This window comes from Pristis pectinata, chromosome 22 (assembly GCF_009764475.1).
Source record: "Pristis pectinata isolate sPriPec2 chromosome 22, sPriPec2.1.pri, whole genome shotgun sequence".
Lineage (NCBI taxonomy): Eukaryota > Metazoa > Chordata > Chondrichthyes > Rhinopristiformes > Pristidae > Pristis > Pristis pectinata.
The window spans coordinates 11,627,025-11,644,727 of record NC_067426.1 but is presented as its reverse complement, the minus strand read 5'-3'; the positions used below and the strand labels follow the sequence as shown (position 1 = coordinate 11,644,727).

At 44.2% G+C, this 17,703-nt stretch overlaps 1 protein-coding gene across 3 annotated transcripts in view; it reads right to left on the bottom strand.

Annotated features, from left to right (window-relative positions):
* Positions 1-17,703, bottom strand: part of LOC127581755 (transcription factor HIVEP3-like) — a 414,925-nt gene that overhangs the window by 322,613 nt on the left and 74,609 nt on the right. The window contains exon 1 of one of the 3 annotated variants that reach the window (XM_052036443.1): positions 15,762-15,886. The exons of the other annotated variants lie outside the window; for them this stretch is intronic. The gene's annotated coding sequence lies outside the window, so the exon portion shown is untranslated. Of the gene's footprint in view, positions 1-15,761; positions 15,887-17,703 lie in introns of those variants that run through there. 3 annotated transcript variants of the gene reach the window in all.

Genomic DNA, 17,703 nt, shown 5'->3' with positions numbered 1-17,703 from the left:
TGATATTTATAAGTATTTAGAAAGGGTTAAATGAATAAAATAGTTAAAGGAGAGATCTATCTGAAGTGCTGAAGAAGATTAACTGAAGCTCTGGCACAGTGGGCAGCACTTACGCCTCCAGGTCAAAAGGTCTTGCAGTACTCTATGATGAGACACTAAGTCCAATGCTCTGCATACAGCATACTCACACACGAATATTAGAGATCGCACCCAATATTGTGAGGGCAGCCACTAACTCATTTCACATGGCATAATATTTATCCTTCAATCAACATGATGGAAAAATACTATATAAAATAATATATCACAATTAGACAGCGACCCGTGAGATTTCCTGCGCACATCCTTGCTGATACATTCCCAGCTTTGCGATAATGACTGCACTTCAGAAGCACCTGCTCAATTGTAAAGTGTTTTCTCTGTCCACTGGGGTTGTGAGGGATGTTCTACAATTGCAATTATTCATTCTCTTTAAAAGGAGTTGGTAATTTATCTGACGGTGGAAGTTCAGAACTGGGTCATAACCTTAGAATTAGAGCTGGTTCTTCAGGGAACAGTTGTTCATGCATGGATGGCAGAACTCCAGAGTCCACCCGCCCCCCCAGAAGCTGTAAGCCCAGGTGCCAATTGAAAATTTCAAAACTGTAATCGATAGGCAAGAGTATTAGGGGGCTATGTAATTAAGGTACAAATTAACTGCAATCTTACTGACTGCTTTAACAGGCTCATGTTCCAAAAAGTGAAAACAGATTTAGTACTGAAGGAAATGCTGTTCATCTAACGTGGCTTTACATGCTAATACGGCAACAATCTGGAATCAGTTCTCCTATGGTAACGAAGGATTTGCAGCAGCCAATTTCAGCACAGCACATACCCATAAACATCATTGATAATCTCTTTTGCTGATACTCATTGAGGGATAAATATTCCACTGAGAATGAGCCCTCTGCTCTTATTTGAAAGACACTTGACTGCACTTAAGGTGAGAGGGGGCAAGTCTAAGGAGGAAAATTTAAGGGAGATATGCGGAGCAAGATTTTTTTTTACACACCGAGAGTGGTGGGTGCCTGGAACAGGCTGCCAAGGGTAATGGTGGAAGCAGATACAATCGTGGCATTTAAGAGGCTTTTAGACAGACACATGAATATGCAAGGTTGGAGGGATATGGATCATGTACAGGCAGAAGAGATTTAATTTGGCATCGTGTTCGGCACAGACATTGTGGGCCAAAGGGCCTGTCACGGTGCTGCACTGTTCTATGTTCGATGAAAAGATGGGCCCAGCTTTGGTGTAAAGCTGTGCCCAGAACTCACACTCCTTCAGTACCACTCTGGAGAGGCTGTTCCTCATTATATCTCATAACCCTGAAATCAGTCTGGCACCTCAAGCCTGTGATAGGGGTTGAGGATCTGCCCCTGCCTATAACCCAGCTCTGATACCAACCAGCTGTTAGTTCATGCCTCACTGTATGTTCAGTTCCCAACTTGGCAGATCGCCAAGAATAGAAGTGAAATTAGTTTTTGACATTACCTGGAAAATTCACTCATCTTGACTGCAGAATTCAATCTCTGGAAACAATGTTCCCTTCACTATTTACTTCCTGTGCTTCACAACTGCCTTGATGAACCCACACCAATGACAAATTCCAGTGTTTGCAGCCATTCTTTGAGTTATGAAAGGGACATTCTGGAAAATATTTCATTAAACTAAGTTTCATGAATCAAAACAGTTGGAGAAAAGGTATCATGGCCATTTAGTTTAGTGTTTTCCCATACACCAACAGTGCTGTGCTATTCATTATAGTGAAAAATACCTCCGTAAATCAAAGACACAAACCACAAAGAGTCAATAGTGTGTAGTAAAAATGTGTGAATTGAACATTCGTAAATCAGTGAATGGCTGTATGGAGCATCGATAACACAGCAAAGCAAAGGCTTCTTGGAGCATTATCAAACAAAATCTTACACTGAGGCACAATGTTTCAAAGATATGTTCAGAAACTTTTTGTGATAGCATGAATATATGGTTCAATGTTCACCTTACGTACAAATACAACCTCAAGGTTGTGAACATTCGCATTCAGCTTCTGACAGTTGCTGGAGACAGTGTCAGTGGTGAGATATTGGCCCACGTGTGATGGAGACCAAAAAAAGCAGTGGAGGAAATTTCTACCTACTCACAACTAATTGATAAGCAATCTGGCAACTTAGACACAGAGGAAGAGTCAAGAGAGGGGGAGGCGAGGATAGCAACACACATGTGGAAGCAGTTGTAGTGTTTGCGGTAATGTTGCTAAGGGGCTAAAGGTACACTAGGAACAGGAAGGATAAATAACAGGCCAGAGCTGCAGTATTGGTCTTAGCCACAGAAACTGGGTGAAGAGTGAAAGTGATCAGAACTAACAGATCAAGTAAAGGTGACTGTCGAAAGAAGTGACAGCAACAAAGCTACATCTTACAGCAGAACTAAGAACGAGCTACAAAGCCCTTGGAAATGTGCAACAAGGGTTAAATTAAGGACAGGTTTCCCATGAATTCACATGTTCAAGGAGAAATGCTATCACAGCTCCAGCGACCCGAGTTCAATTCCAGCCGCTGTTTGTAGGAGTTTGCTCTCTCCACGTCTGCGTGGGTTTCATCCGGGTGCTCCGGTTTCCTCCCACATTCCAAAGACGTACAGGTTAGGAAGTTGTGGGCATGCTATGTTGGCACCAGAAATGTGGTGACACTTGCGGGCTGCCCCCAGAACACTCTATGCAAAAGATGTATTTCACTGTGTGTTTCAATGTACATGTGACTAATAAAGATATCTTATCTTAAATCTAATTAATGCACTTTAAGTTGATTATTATGGATTACCTAAGAAATAGAAGCAGGAGCAAGTGACTCAAGCCTACTCCACAGATGGAAAAAGATTATTTCTTCACATGTAGATAGGGTTGGGGGAGGGGGCGGTAAGTCCTGAACAAGGAGGCACAACTATGGAATCAGAGGTAGACTGTACAGCACCTCTTTATATATAGATCTGGAGCATTTTCTCCCACAGATCTGTTGTTAGTAGGTGGGGGGGGGGGTGGGGAAGAGGGGAGAGGGAGGTGGATTTAATCATTTCAGTACTCTGACAGATTTTCATTCAGTAAGGGCTTTATGAACTATGATGACAAAATGGAGAGACGGCATAAATATGCACAATGACAGTCACCGCCTATCTTGCTGGGAACAGAGGGCTAAAGACTCTCTCCTGTTCCTAGAAATAGATCCCCAGTCATACATTACCGAGTAAGATTCACTATAATGCCAGGAATATGGGTGCAAATACCCCAGTTTGATTAACATCAGCTTTCATTATGCTGTCTGCACAAATCCTGTAATGCCATGGAGACGTGAAGTGAAAATTATGCAACAGTTGTGAAGCATAACTGTGCAGAAAAAAAGTCATAACAAAACATTACACTTTGAACTAAATTAGCCCATTGGTGGTAATCAATTTACAGTATCACAACGAGAGCAGGTATAACTTGTGCTCTTGCTCACAACAGAGCTGGCTATAATATTTAACTCAGAACTTACTGTTGGTGGAGTTAGAGTCACACAGCACAGAAATGGACCCTTTGGCCAACTGGTCCATGCCAACCAAGATGCCCATCCAACCTAGTCCCATTTGCCAGCGTTTGGCCCATAAACTTCTAAACCTTTCCTATCCATGTACCTGTCCAACTGTCTGATTTACCACTTGAAATTACAAGACTGCAGCAAAGATACAAGTTATCTCAACCTCTTTAACTGCAAAGATGCTGGACTTTCCAAGAAACCAATTTGTGCTGTCTTGACTCTGAATTGTTAATCACAACTGGATGGGCACATGAATGAGAGGAAAATAGAGGGATATGGGCATTCTGTAGGTAGGAGGGATTAGCTATGTCAGCACAACATTGTGGGCCAAAGGGCCTGTTCTGTGCTGTACTGTTCTATGTAAAGTGACCACAAATGTCCCATGCTCCCTTTTCATTGCCAGTCACATAATCAGTAAAGGGAGAGAATGATGTTACTAAAATAGTTTCACAACGGCAGTAGATGGCAGTGATTTCTGCTGCGTGAGCCCAGAAGTGAATAGAGTTGACTGGGCTATGCTGAACAGGATAACTGGATTGGTTCACTCCAGTGGTTCAATGAGTGAAACATGCAGTGCAGAATGAAGCTATTGAAACTGTTGTCCATTACATTGTTCCAAAGCTGTCCAACATTTTCCCCTTCAATTATTCATCTAATTCCACATTGAACACTTGTGCTGAATCGGATTCCACCACCACTTCAGATAGTGCATTCCAGTCAAACAACTTACTCTGTAGAAACATTCTTATTTCTACTCTGAATATTTTGCCACATTACCCCAGCTTTGTATTCTCTACTAGTATCCATAGAAACAATTCCTGATTTACTCTATCAGCTGCAGAGAAACAATTCTTTATTTACTCTGCTAAGCTGCCTCGTCACCTTCTCTGTACAAAGCAGTACAACATCCTTTTCTGTGCTCGCCACCTAATTAAAGATCCTCATCCAAAATGACTCAAGCATTGAAGAAATGGCACGTGCCAAGAACCAGTTCATGCCCCTTGCTGATTTAACTGATCTTTATTCAGAATGGTCTTAGTATGTCTGGTTGAGGAAGAAGCAAGGAAGAGATAAAACCAGACAAAATTACCCCTCTTGACTCTGTGAGTTCAATTTTCCTTTCTGAAAATAGTGTACACTGATGCTGAATGAGCAAGGAATCTAGCTGGGTACTGATGTCAGCTGCAAATGAAATGGTTGCAGACATTCACTGCACTGGCAACATTCACTCTTTCAACTGGAGCAAAAAACCGCAGATGCTGGAAATCTGAAACAAAAGCAGATGAAGCTGCTTCAGTGAGGAGAGAAATAGAGTCGACATTTCACATTAGGACCCTTCTTCAGAACTGGGAAGGTGAGAAGACAAGTGTGTAACATTGCCGAAAGGAATGGGTTAAAAAGAGAGAACATCTGTGATAGGGTGTAAACCAAAGTTTTCAAGGTGATAACTGCTATGAAAAACGGTAGTTGAAAAGAAAAAATTGAAAAAGATCAAATTGACACAGAGGTACAGCCACGTCTGTGGAGAGAACAAAAAAGTGGTCACTCGCAATTTTTCTAATTTATTAAGTCCCAAGACTGCACAAGCCCAGATCGAAGATGAGGTGCTGTCTTTGAGCTTATGTTGGGCATCACTGTAGGAAGCTGAAGACAAAGTTAGAGGTGCAGAGAATGAAGGTGACAGATGACTGGAAACTCCGGGCCACTCCTGCAGACTGAATGGAGGTGATCCACAAAGCAATCACCCAGTCTGCATTTGGTCTGCATTTGCAGAGGAGTCCACAGCACGAGCACCGAATGCAGTAGACTGAGGTAGGGAAAAGTGTATGTGAATTACTACTTCACCTGAAATGATGTTAAGGTCCCTATATATTGGGATGGGAAAAGGTAAAAATAGCAGGAGTTGCATAAAAGTGCCATGAGAATGGGAGTGTTTGGTGGAGATGAAAAACTGGACCAGGGAGACAAGGGAGGAATGGTCCCTTCGGAATGCTGGAAGTGGAGGGGAAGGGAAGATGTGCCTGATGTTGAAATCCCATTGGAGGTGGTGGAAATTAAGGTGGACAATCCATTGAACCTGGAGGCTAGTTATGTGGAAGGTGAGGAATGAGGAGAATCCTACTGGGTTCTGGCTCAGAGCAGAGGTGGGTGCAGAGATGCTGTTGTGAGCCTTGTCAACTACAGTAGAGGGAAAATTCTCTGTTCTCTGCATTCCCCGCCTCTCTGCAACTTAACACGCTTGTTTTGTCACTTTTCCAGTTCTGATGAAGAATCCTTGACCCGAAATGTCGACTCTCTTTCTTTTTTCATGATGCTGCCTGACCTGCTGAGTGCTTCTAGTTTTCTCTATTTTAACTCTTTCTATGTTGAACTGTTGTGAATGGTACTTCCACCTGTCACCATTCCACCCCCTGTGATAATACCCTCAACCAATGTAGCTGTACTTCGGAAACACGCTTCCCAAGCTCTATTGCCTTTCATCAATGTCCTTGTCTCCAAAAATCCTCCTCAAAAGCTCCCATTCCATCCAAGCTTCCTGCTGGCTCTCACTGCATTCTTCCCAAGCCATGCTTATTCTCTTTTGAATTCCAATTAGAGACTCCCCAATCCATTAAGAACTCCGTCACACTGCATGAAACAAATGCAAGCTGCAGATTGGCCAGCTGGAAAGGTGATCAGAAGGTCACCACAATTCCACATGAAGACACCTTTGCAATGGAATTATGGACTCCTAAAGCAAAGAGGAGACCATTTGGCCCAATATAGCTATGTTGACTCTTCAACAGAGAAATCCCACTCCTCCTGCTCTTCCCTTCAAATCCCTGCAAATGTTTTCTCTCCAAGAATTTATACAACTCTCTTTTTGAAAGCCACTGTAAAGTCTGTTCCAACCACCCTTCCGGGCAGAATGCTCATTTTCCAATTACCTTAAATCTGTGTCCTCTGGTCATCGATCCTTCTGTCATGAGTTTCTCTTTCCTTCCTCTGACAAAACTCATCATAATCACCTCCTGACACCTCAGTTAAACCTCCCTTTGAACTTCTCTGCTCCAAGGAAAATAATCCCATTTTATTCAGATAATTGTTGTCCCTGATTCCATTCCAAAGAGGACAGTAAGGGAAGAGAACTAAGGTAGGTAATGAAGGTAGTCTGCGCCTGTCACACCTTGGTCTAGTACTCTGAGCGCCATTTATTGGAATCTTTATTTCCATTTTCATTCTCTATGTCAGGCCTGATTTGAAATAAGTTGCTGAAGTTTTTTTTACTCTGAGTTAATGAACACAGAGCAATGTCAAACCATAATCTTTCTCCCAGGGTAGAAAAATGGGCAGGCACGGTAGTGTAGCAGTTAGTGTAGTGCTATTACAGTGCCAACGACCTGGGTTCAATTCTGGCTGCTGTCTGTAAGGAGTTTGTACGTTCTCCCCGTGTCTGCGTGGGTTTCCTCCGGGTGCTCCAGTTTCCTCCCACATTCCAAGGACATATGGGTCAGGAAGTTGTGGGCATGCTATGTTGGCACAGGAAGCATGGCGACACTTGTGGGCTGCCCCCAGAACACTCTACGCAAATGATGCATTTCACTGTGTGTTTCGATGTACATGTGACTAATAAAGATATCTTATTTTATCTTAAAAGAAAATATCAAATACTGGAGGACATGCATTTAAGGTGAGAGGGGGAAAGTTTAAAGGAGATGTACGGGGCGAGTTTTTTTTTTACACAGAGTGGTGGGTGCCTGGAACGGGCTGCCGGGGGAGTGGTGGAAGCAGATACATCAGTGGTGTTTAAGTGACTTTTAGATAGACACATGAATGGAGGGATATGGGTCATGTGCAGGCATAAAAGATTTGGTCTAATTTGGCATCATGTTCGGCACAGACACCATGGGCTGAAGGGACTGTTTCTCTGCTGCACAGTTCTATGTTCTATAAATATACAGAGATAACAATTTAAACCAATATGACTACAGAGAGTTACATATGCACCCAATTACTTCAAGTTTCCAAACTGTACACTGCACATGCAAATGAAGCAGTCCATATCTGCATACAGCAAGACCGAGACAACATTCAGACATGGGCTGATGAGTAGGCAGTAACATTCACAAGCAAAAATACCAGGCAATGATCTTTCCAACAAGAGGGAGTTGAACCACCTACCCTTGACATTCAATGGAATTAGATCGCCAAGTCCCCACCAAAGTCCTGGGGTCACCATGGACCAGGAACCCATTTACTCCAGCCACACATAAACCATGGCTACAATGGCATGTCAGGGGCTGAATATCCTGCAACAAGTGACTCACCTCCTGACACCACAACAACCCTCCACCATCTACGAGGCCCTAGCCAGGGGCATGGCAGAACACTTTCCCCTTGCCTGAATGAATAGAGTTCCACACCTCTCAGGAGGCTTGACACCAGCCAGAACAAAGCAACCCATTTGACTGGCACTCTACCAACCATCCTAAACATTAACTCCCTCTGCTGCTGGGACATAACGGCTGCAGTATATATCACATCTACTCAATGCTCTGCAGTTACTTGCCCAGGCTACTCCCCCAACCTGTGGCCCCAATACAAAAAGGTATGCTCAGTGGGCGCATGGGAACACTACAACCTGCGGCTGATGCACACCATGTATATTCCCGTTCTTTCATCATTATTGGGCCTACGTCCAGTGATGCCTGGATCCCTAAAAATGAGTAAATAAAGTTTTTTTTCTGCTAGAAATTATTAATTGCACAGTCACCTCCAAGTGCAAAGGTTCAAGCTGATTCCAGAGATGCAAACAGAAAATAACCAGGCGGACACTCTGGTGCAGTACCGGGGGTGGGGGGGGGGGGGGGGGGGGTGGTGGTGGCGTGCGGGGGGTGGTGCCAAATTGTCAAGAGCTGCTGTCTTTCAATGAGTTGTTTGCTCCTCTCAGGTGAGCGCACATGGTCCGATGGCCTGATCTTGTGGTGGAATTAATCAATATTTATCCATCCACCAACGTTACAAGGTTGTCTGGTCATGGTCACTGTGGAAGTTGCTGTGTACAAAGGGCTGCCACATTTTCAACTGCACTTCCAAAGTTTTTCATTGGCTGTAAAGTGCTTTGGGATACCCGAGGCTATGAACAACTCCATGGAAATGTAAATCTTTCCACCTGCAGCTGAGTTGCATGCCTAGCTATTGCCATGCCTTCACCAATGCAGTCCACGCACCCAGATAATCACACTGCCAATTCACATAAGATAGACCGACACAGCAGAGACACGCAGCCATATACTGTATCTCTGAGACCATAGCCGAGTAAGTCAGAAGTTCTCCCACAGGATGGAGTCTTCTTTTTACATGGCCAATGTCAGGAAGGTCAGAGTAAAAGTGGCTATATCCAGGACTGCATTCAGAAAAAAAACTTAATTAACTTACGGTCTCAGAAAGAATCAGGTGCCTGAGGAAATACGTGAGCAGAAATCAATGCCTACATTAAAGATGGATTGGGGCATTGAGACACACGACTCCTCATGAAGGGCCTCAACCCGAAATGTCAACTGTCTGTTTCCCTCCACAGATGCTGCCTAACCCACTGAGTTCCTCCAGCATCTTGTTTGTTGCATTGGGACACTGAGCCTGTTTAAAGGACTGGTTATTGAACATTACTCAATACTGTGCCAATGCATATACTGTACCTAGAGATCACAGGGCACTGCATTTATACCTGTTTTGTGGCCTCTGTTCACTGGATACTCACTGAATAACTTCATTGGAACATGTCTGCAAAGAGCTTGACAGGGTGCATGCTGAAAGGTTCATTCTTCTGGCTCATGAAGCTAGAACTAGGGGCAGAGTCTTAGAAGGAGTTGTGAGCATTTTTAGGACTTGGATGAGAAATTTGTTCACTATAAGTGTTCTGGATCTCTGGAATTCTCTTTCCCAGAGAATTGTGTGCGTTCAGTTGCATGTGTTCGAGACTGAAATCAGCAGCATTTAGGACAATGAATCACAGTTTATGGAAACTCATGGAAGATCAACCATGATCTTGTCTAATGACAGAGCAGCCTTAAAAGAACTGAAAGGCCTGCTCCTATTTCTCACAGGACAATCTACTGACAAACCTGAACCTTCCCATCGCAGCGTACAAGATCAACTCAGATTGCACCTGTACATCATAGAGTAGTTCTTTGTCACATGTTGCATAAATATATCACCATTCAAGCATTAATGATGTAAACATATTGCTGGAGACTGCAACTGCTCTAACTTATGGTAGGGTCTTAATGATGAAAAATAAATATAAACATACAGGCACATAATAGTGCAACATGTTCAGTGCTGGACTTAAATATCGCGGCAGTTACCATGAATGTACATTGCAGTGATATAACCCAGAGTTATGTTACAAAGAGGTGCTGATCTCACACAGACCGTGCTTATGTTATCTAATGCACCATACCTGAACAAATATTTCACCATTATGTCAAAATATAATATTTGGCAAATCACAGCAGATAGTAATAACACATCCCACTATTCTGGCCCAGAGATCTGACTCCAGCATTTGCACCCTTCACAATTACTACACAACTAAAACAGCCTGTTTAATAATCACAACCCCTGATATAATTATAGTGAGCGCTATGAGCCAGCTGAATATCGTGGGTGAGACCAAGCAAATGAGACTTTGATAACTGTACAAATAAGAAACTATTTTGCATTAAAGAGCAAATCTGGCAACATTGCACAACACAGATTATACAATACACACACACACACACAAAATGAATTACTGTACTATTGGGAAAAAATGTATGATTGTTAGTCAGAGAAATGCAAAGTCTTTAGGAAAACTGTAGACTATGTGGTCACAAATACTTGGGGCATTTCATGTCATGGTCAGATCAAACAAATTAATGACTACATAATGATGATTAAACATGGAGTTCAACTTATAATCAAAAATGCATTTCTGGGAATCAAAGCAAAGTTCAGCTGTGCAATAGTTAGATTCAATTTTAAGATGCTTACTCGAAAGCCTGAGATATACAAAGCAGTATTGCTGCAAGATAGAACAGCTGATTCAGTAGTCAAGCAGAATGGGAAGACACTTTGAAACAGGGGGCAGGAGGGAAGCCTGATGGTGCTTTGAGGTGCATGGTACTGCCTGATTAGTGTGGGATTCTTTGGCCTCTCACCTCCCCTTTCCCTAAGTTCCAGATGCCACCTCTTGCCACAGGCTCTTCAGTGTTCGATCACTCACTGTGAGGAATCCAGACAGGGAGTATTGGAAGGGTCTGTGATTGAAATGGCATCACTGCCTAGCTCAATCCAGCCCTCTTGTTTAGAGTTTCCAGCCTCCTAGAATTGTCCCCTTGGAGCTCAGCAAAATCTGCAATCCTTAAGAATACAAGAAATGGAAACTGAACTTGGCCATTCAGCATCTTAAGCCATTTCTGCCTTCTGCATCTTAACAGTACTCACACTCCTTGCTTCCATAACTCTCTCATTACAAAAATCTAACAGCATCCACTCTGAACAGTAAAATATCTCAGACCATTTCCAATCCCGGAAGAGCTAGAAGGTTCAGCCCGATCTAAAGTTTGAGCTGAAGCAAAAGAATGCAGGCAGGATTGGGACTGAGCAGCTTTCATTGTTCTCAGTACATGGGGTCAGGAGTTAGGGTCCAGAAACCAAAGAGGTGCCAGCCCTACTCCTGCTTGAAACAAACCCCCTTGAGAACTTTCCAGCAGGCCAGAACTGGGTTTTACTCCACGGTTGCCAACCAGGGGTTGAACAGACAGACCAGCAACAACAAGGTAATAAGGGTAACAAAATAGAGGCTGGAGGAATTCAGCAGGTCAGGCAGCATCTGCTGAGGGAAGTGAACAGTTGATGTTTCAGGTCGGGACTCTTCATCTGGACTGAAAGAGAGAGGGGAGATAGCCATACGTCAACATCTGAGACGTTGACTGTCCATTTCCCTCCATAGATGCTGTCTGACCCGCTGGGTTCCTCCAGCTTCTTGTTGTTCCTCCAGATTCCAGCATCTGCAGTCTCTTGTGTCTCCAAGGTAGTGTAGTGGTTAGCTTAACGCTATTACAGCGCCAGTGATCCAGGTTCAATTCCAGCCACTGTCTGTAAGGAGTTTGTACATTCTCCCCGTGTCTCCGTGGGTTTCCTCCGGGTGCTCCGGTTTCCTCCTACATTCCAAAGATGTACGGGTTAGGAAGTTGTGGGCATGCTATGTTGGCGTCAGAAGCGTGGTGACACTTGCGGGCTGCCCCCAGAACACTCTATGCAAAAGATGCATTTCACTGTGTGCTTCGATGTACATGTGACTAATAAAGATATCTTATCTTGTCTTATCTAAGGCTGGCTACTAGAACTGCTGTCCTGTGTCTCCAGTCACCTGGGTTCAATCCTGACTTCTGGTGCTGTCAGTGTGGAGTTTGCACGTTCTCCCTGTGATCCTATGAGTCTCCTCTGGGTGCTCCAGTCTCCTCCCACAACCCAATGACATGCGGGTTGATGGGTTAATTGGGCAGCGTGGAGGTGAGAGATAGAATCTGGGAAGAGCTGATAGGAGTATGGAGGGAATTAAGAAAATGGGATTGGTGTTTGATGGTCAGCATGGACTCAGGTTGAAGGGCCTGTTTCATGCCACATGACTCTAAGGGTCCATGTACAGGGACACTGGCTCATGGCTTCCCTGTGGAAAAGTACGCAGTGAGGAGACGTTTTGAGTGCAGACGGGAAGTAAAATTGAGGGCAGGGCTTTGTTTTAAAATCAAAGTATGGGCTGAAGGAAGAATTTTTCCACAGCCAATCTCCATCATGACGAATCATTATTAAACCTGGGAGAAATCCAATTGCAATTCACTTTACCACTCCTGGCCCTAACCTCTGTCCAAGGCATCAAGCAGGGACTCCCTCAATAATCATCAAAGGAAGTAAATATGTTACGGGCAACCTCCCTCCTGTTGCCCATGTTTAGCTGCATCTTTTCAAAAGGCAGCGAACTGAGATTCTGCACATGTCCACACACTATCCTGAAATGACTTCAACTGTACAATGCACAAGGAAAGAGTTAGCTGTCAGGTGAAGCAGATGAATGGTGTTGGGCTTCATGAATTGCGTTGTGATTCAGGAGATGTACTTGTCTGTACCAATGCACAATTCAGATTCCTCTCAAAGATTAAGGTGGCCGCTGATTGCTCACCAAAGGCAAGGTAAAGCTGCACCAGGGCTTCATCACAAATGGATGTCGGACAGGAATTTCCTGGAGTTTGTTTTATCTGGCTTCATTTTTTTTAAAAATCTAGATATATGCTTACCTCAGATGATCTGATGGAGAGGGGGTGGGGAGTGGAGTGGATATAACGAGACACACAAGGTCTTAAAAATGTGTGTGTGGATGGGTCAGAGACTCTCTTCCTATACATCACTGCTCTTAGTTAGAAAGAATATCCCAAGGCTGATACGTTAGCCTGGATGGGATAATGTAAATCAGGCCAAAGTTATCTGGAGTTTAGAAAAATAAGGAGCCACCTTCTTGAAGTACCTAAAATTTTGAATGGATTTGTCAGTGTAGATGTTGTTTGGTTGTCTTCCACAGGTGGATGAGAGTAGAACCAAGGCGTATATTCTCAGGGTAAAGGGACGTCCATTTAAGGCTCCGATAAGGAGCCATTTCTTCTCGAGAGAGAGAGAACCTTTGAAATTTTCACTTTGGAGCACCACCAATTCTGAGATATTAAGTATGTTCAAAAATAACATAAGTACATTTTTGGATGGCAACATTATGAGGAGCAGGCAGGAAGATGGAATTAAGGCCGACATTATCAGGAACTCAGCCATGATCAAATTGATTGGGCATAGGCTTAAGGCACCGAATGCCTCCCACCTCTCCTGTTATGTTCTTATGGCAGAAAGGAGCACAAGTGGCCTGAAGCAAGGAAGGAAGAGAGAAGACCATCATCAGTCATTAATTCCCACGGTGTGCGTGCATGCGTGTGTGCGTGTGTTTGAGAGAGAAAAGAACAAGATAGTGAGGGCAAGAGAGGGAAAGGGTGAGGGAGGGTGAGGGAGAGTGAGAGTGTGAGGGCCGGTGGAGTGGGGGGGAGAGAGAGCAAGAGAGAGAGAGGAGGTCCAACCTATATGAAACATGGAGTTAGGAAGATTGCTGAGAATCCCATGGATAGCAAGGAAAACAAACTATTCAGTCTGGGACTGATTAAAACTTTTTTACTCCCTTGAGACCGTGATGCTCAACCAGAAACTGAAACTATTTGATGTGGGGAAAATGGAGGAATAGGTGTCCAGGGTTGGTAACGTAAAAGGAAACAGAAGAAGAGAAAGACAGTGAGCGAGCAGATGAATGGGATCAAAGGAAGCCATGGATGCTTCTCTGCAGCAGACTCAAGATGTAGTTAATGATAGGTTGTTGTAGAGAGAGCTCATCCAATGATGCCTGAGTGACCAAGGCCTCCATTGGAATTGGACCACATCACCAAACTGTGGGCCAAACAAGGCGGCAAAAAATCAAAACCTCACTCTCCTGATTCCTGACATAACCAGCCTTATGTATCACTCACATTCAGTTAGTGATTTTTGTACCAATAAAACTTCATCGCAAAGAATCAATGTATTCAGACAAGACCAGGTTGCCCACACAAACTTCCTCCCGCCCTTCTTCATCCACTCCATCCTCCCACATCTACCTTCCCCTGAAACATTACTACGTTCTAGCCTCAACTACTCTCTGCGGTAGCAAGCACCTCATTATACTCATTCTCTACGTAGTGGCTCCATTTACTATCTCCAGTGACTATCTTATTTTCTGGCCCCTAATTGTTCCCCTTGCAAGTGGAAAATGCATCGCTGCGTCCACCTCAATGAACACCGTCATCATTTTAAATATCGCCAGCAGGTCACACACCCACCTGCTGATGACCTGTCTGTTGTCAACACACGCTTGAAATGTGCACAAGTGGTGCTTTGCCCAGAAGGCCCCAATTCCGTTCACCCACCCACTGACTTAAGGTTCGTGAAAGGAAAAGCAAATGGGATTATTGTACAAATATAACAATCGCATTTTACTTCAGAATTTAAAATCCCAAAGATTACTTTGTTCCATCAGAAATGCATTCGTTCAAAATTCCCAATAAACAAGTTATATAAATGTACGTGTGTAAATATGTACTTTCCCATTTAAAAAAAATATTACTATTATTTTCATTCTTAAAATAAAGCTGCAGACTTGTGCAATGATGTCATCATCCTCCTATTAAATTAATGATTACTGGCCAACACTGTGCAACGAGTGATGTGTTGCTATGGCACCAACACTATCGACTGGTATCTTAAGGGTTACAATAAAGCAAATTTATATTCATTGCCCCTTTCCCTGTTCTGTCGCTGCTCCGAGGTTCACTCGAGGCCTCTGGAATGGTCTTTAGGTGTGTGAGAGAGCTCCGTACTCCCAGTCTAACAGCACAGTGACTGAACTCAGTCGCGAGGCAACATGAAATCCAAAGGCAGCAAACTGACGGCAAAAAAAACCCAGGAATCGGCATTCATTCTACTCCACCCAGCCAAACGTGGATTGCAACACACGCTGGCCCTTGGTTGAAGTCTAATCCCTCTCCTTAGCCCCTATTCCCTTCCCTCTCTTGCTCTCTCTCCCCTCTCTCTCTCCACTGCAATATCTTGCCAGTTGCACAATGTTGTAATGCCTTCCACCACCTCCTGCAGGCACCTGCCTTCAGAGGGAAGCAGCGTACTGGAGAGGATATTTGATTTCATTTTTTTTTCTGGAAGAAGGAGGTGAGGGTGAATGGAGGCAGTGGGGGGGGCACAGTGGTAAGAAGAGTGTTGAAATAGTGGAAATGATTCATTACATCAGCTCGGGCAAGGAGGGAAAACAGTGGGGGGTGGTGGCAGGAAGGATTTAAATTGTTTTTTGAAAGCAGAAATCATTCATCATAAATAGGGTGAATACACTGAGTGAAAAATGAACAGCAGAGTGTGGCAGGGACGTTCCCCTGTAAAGCATTAGTAGACATAGCAATATCCACCAACACATTGCAAACACACACACATATACACACACGGGTCAGATGCAACCCCCTCCTCCTCCTCCTCCCCCCCACCCCCCCAACTCACCTGGATAACAGTGTCCTCTGCTCTGAGTGAGTGATGGACTGTCCCAGAGGTACTGTAACTTAGCACCCCTGCATTCTGACATTCACTGAAAAGGAGCCCCATCTGCATGGCCCTGTCAGGGAAACCATCGCAATAGAGCTGTGCTTCTCTCTATGGCTATCAAGCACCAAATTATCATATTTCATGTGTCGTCGCTCCGGCACTGCTACAAGCGTATTGGCTGGCGCCTGGAGCAGGAAATGTCAATGGCAATACAACATCGGTCTTGGCTTCTTCACAATGCAGCCGCGACAGACTGAGCTTAGCAAGCTCACTGCAGAAGGAGTTCAGCTCCTGACCCTCTCTCTGTCTGTCTGTTTCTCTCTCTCTCTCACACACACACATACAGCTGGCCGAGAGGCTTGCACTGGAACAGGCGTGTTTCCTGTTTTTTTTCTTGCAGCTGAAGCAAAAAAAAGGGGGGGAGGACGTCACTGGGTTTACGCTCCTGAAGGGTGTCAGGAGATATGGGTCAGAGTTGAGCTCCCTTTTTTTCTCAATAGGATGTCTGTGTGTGAGTACGAGGGAGAAGGAGGAGGAGTCATGATGTGGAGAGAATGGGTCACTGCCACCAGTCACTTAACAACAATTCAAGCCTTACCAATTGCAGGGAACTGAGCTGGTCAGTATACAGTCAGGCAGGTACACAGCATACTGCCCACACTTGCATACAGCAATGGAAACACACACAAATATTCTACCTCTCTATTCTACTATCACTGCATTCAGCAGCACTGCAATGCCAAGGAAGAGTTATTTTATCAACTGAATTTAACCCTTCTGGGTGGAGGGAGCTCTGCAATGTTCCATTTTTCAGTTCAGACATTATTTCATGTGTTTTCTCAAGTGGTTTTAAAAGGCATCACTATTTCAGAGAAGTTGGGGAGTTTTCCCCCCAATGTCCTGACCAATACTTCTCTCTCACCAACATCATTTGAACTGATGATGTCTCATTCCCATTGCTGTGTGTGGGAGCTTGCTGTGCCCAAAGTGGCTGCTGGGTTTCCTACATTAAACAGTGACAACACCATAAAATGTACTGAACTGACTGTAATGCACTTTGGGATGCTCAGAGGTTATGAAAGGCACTGTATAAGCGTGAGTCTTCCTTTCAAATTAAAGTTAGTTATATTTTCCTTTACAGCTTATAGAGTTATGCAGCAATGAAAAGAGGCCCTTCGGCCCAACTTGTCCATACTGACCAAGCTGCCTTCCCGAGTTAGTCCCATTTGCCAGCATTTGGCCCCCATCCCTCTATACCTTTCTGATCCATGTACCTGTCCAGAGGTGTTTTAAATGTTGTCACTGTACCCGCCTCAACTACTTCCTCTGGCAGCTTGTTCCACATACCCACCACCCTCTGTGAGAAAAAGTTGCCCCTCAGATCCCCTTTAAATCTTACCCCTCTGCCCTTAAATCTATGCCCTCTAGTTTTCGACTTCCCGACCCTGGGAAAATGACTGACCATCCACCTTATCTATGTCCCTCATGATTTTATGAACCTCTTCAAGGTCACCCCTCAGCCTCCTTCATTCCCGGGAAAACAGTCCAGTCTCTTCTTATAACTCAAGCCCTCCAGTCCCAACAACATCCTTGTGAATATTTCTGCACCTTCGCTAACCTAATCACATCCATCGTATAGCACGACGGCCAGAATTGCATACAATATTCCAGGTGCGGTCTCACCAACGTCTTGTACGGCTGTGACATGACTTCCCAACTCTTGTACTCAGTGCCCTGACTGATGAACGCAAGCATTCCATACACCTTCTTCATCACCTTCATGGAACTACATACTCATGCGTCTTGGTCTCCCTGCTCAACGACACCCCCCAGGGTTCCTGCCCTTCATTGTGTTTGCCCTGCACTGGTTTAACTTCCCAAAATGCATCACTTTGAACTA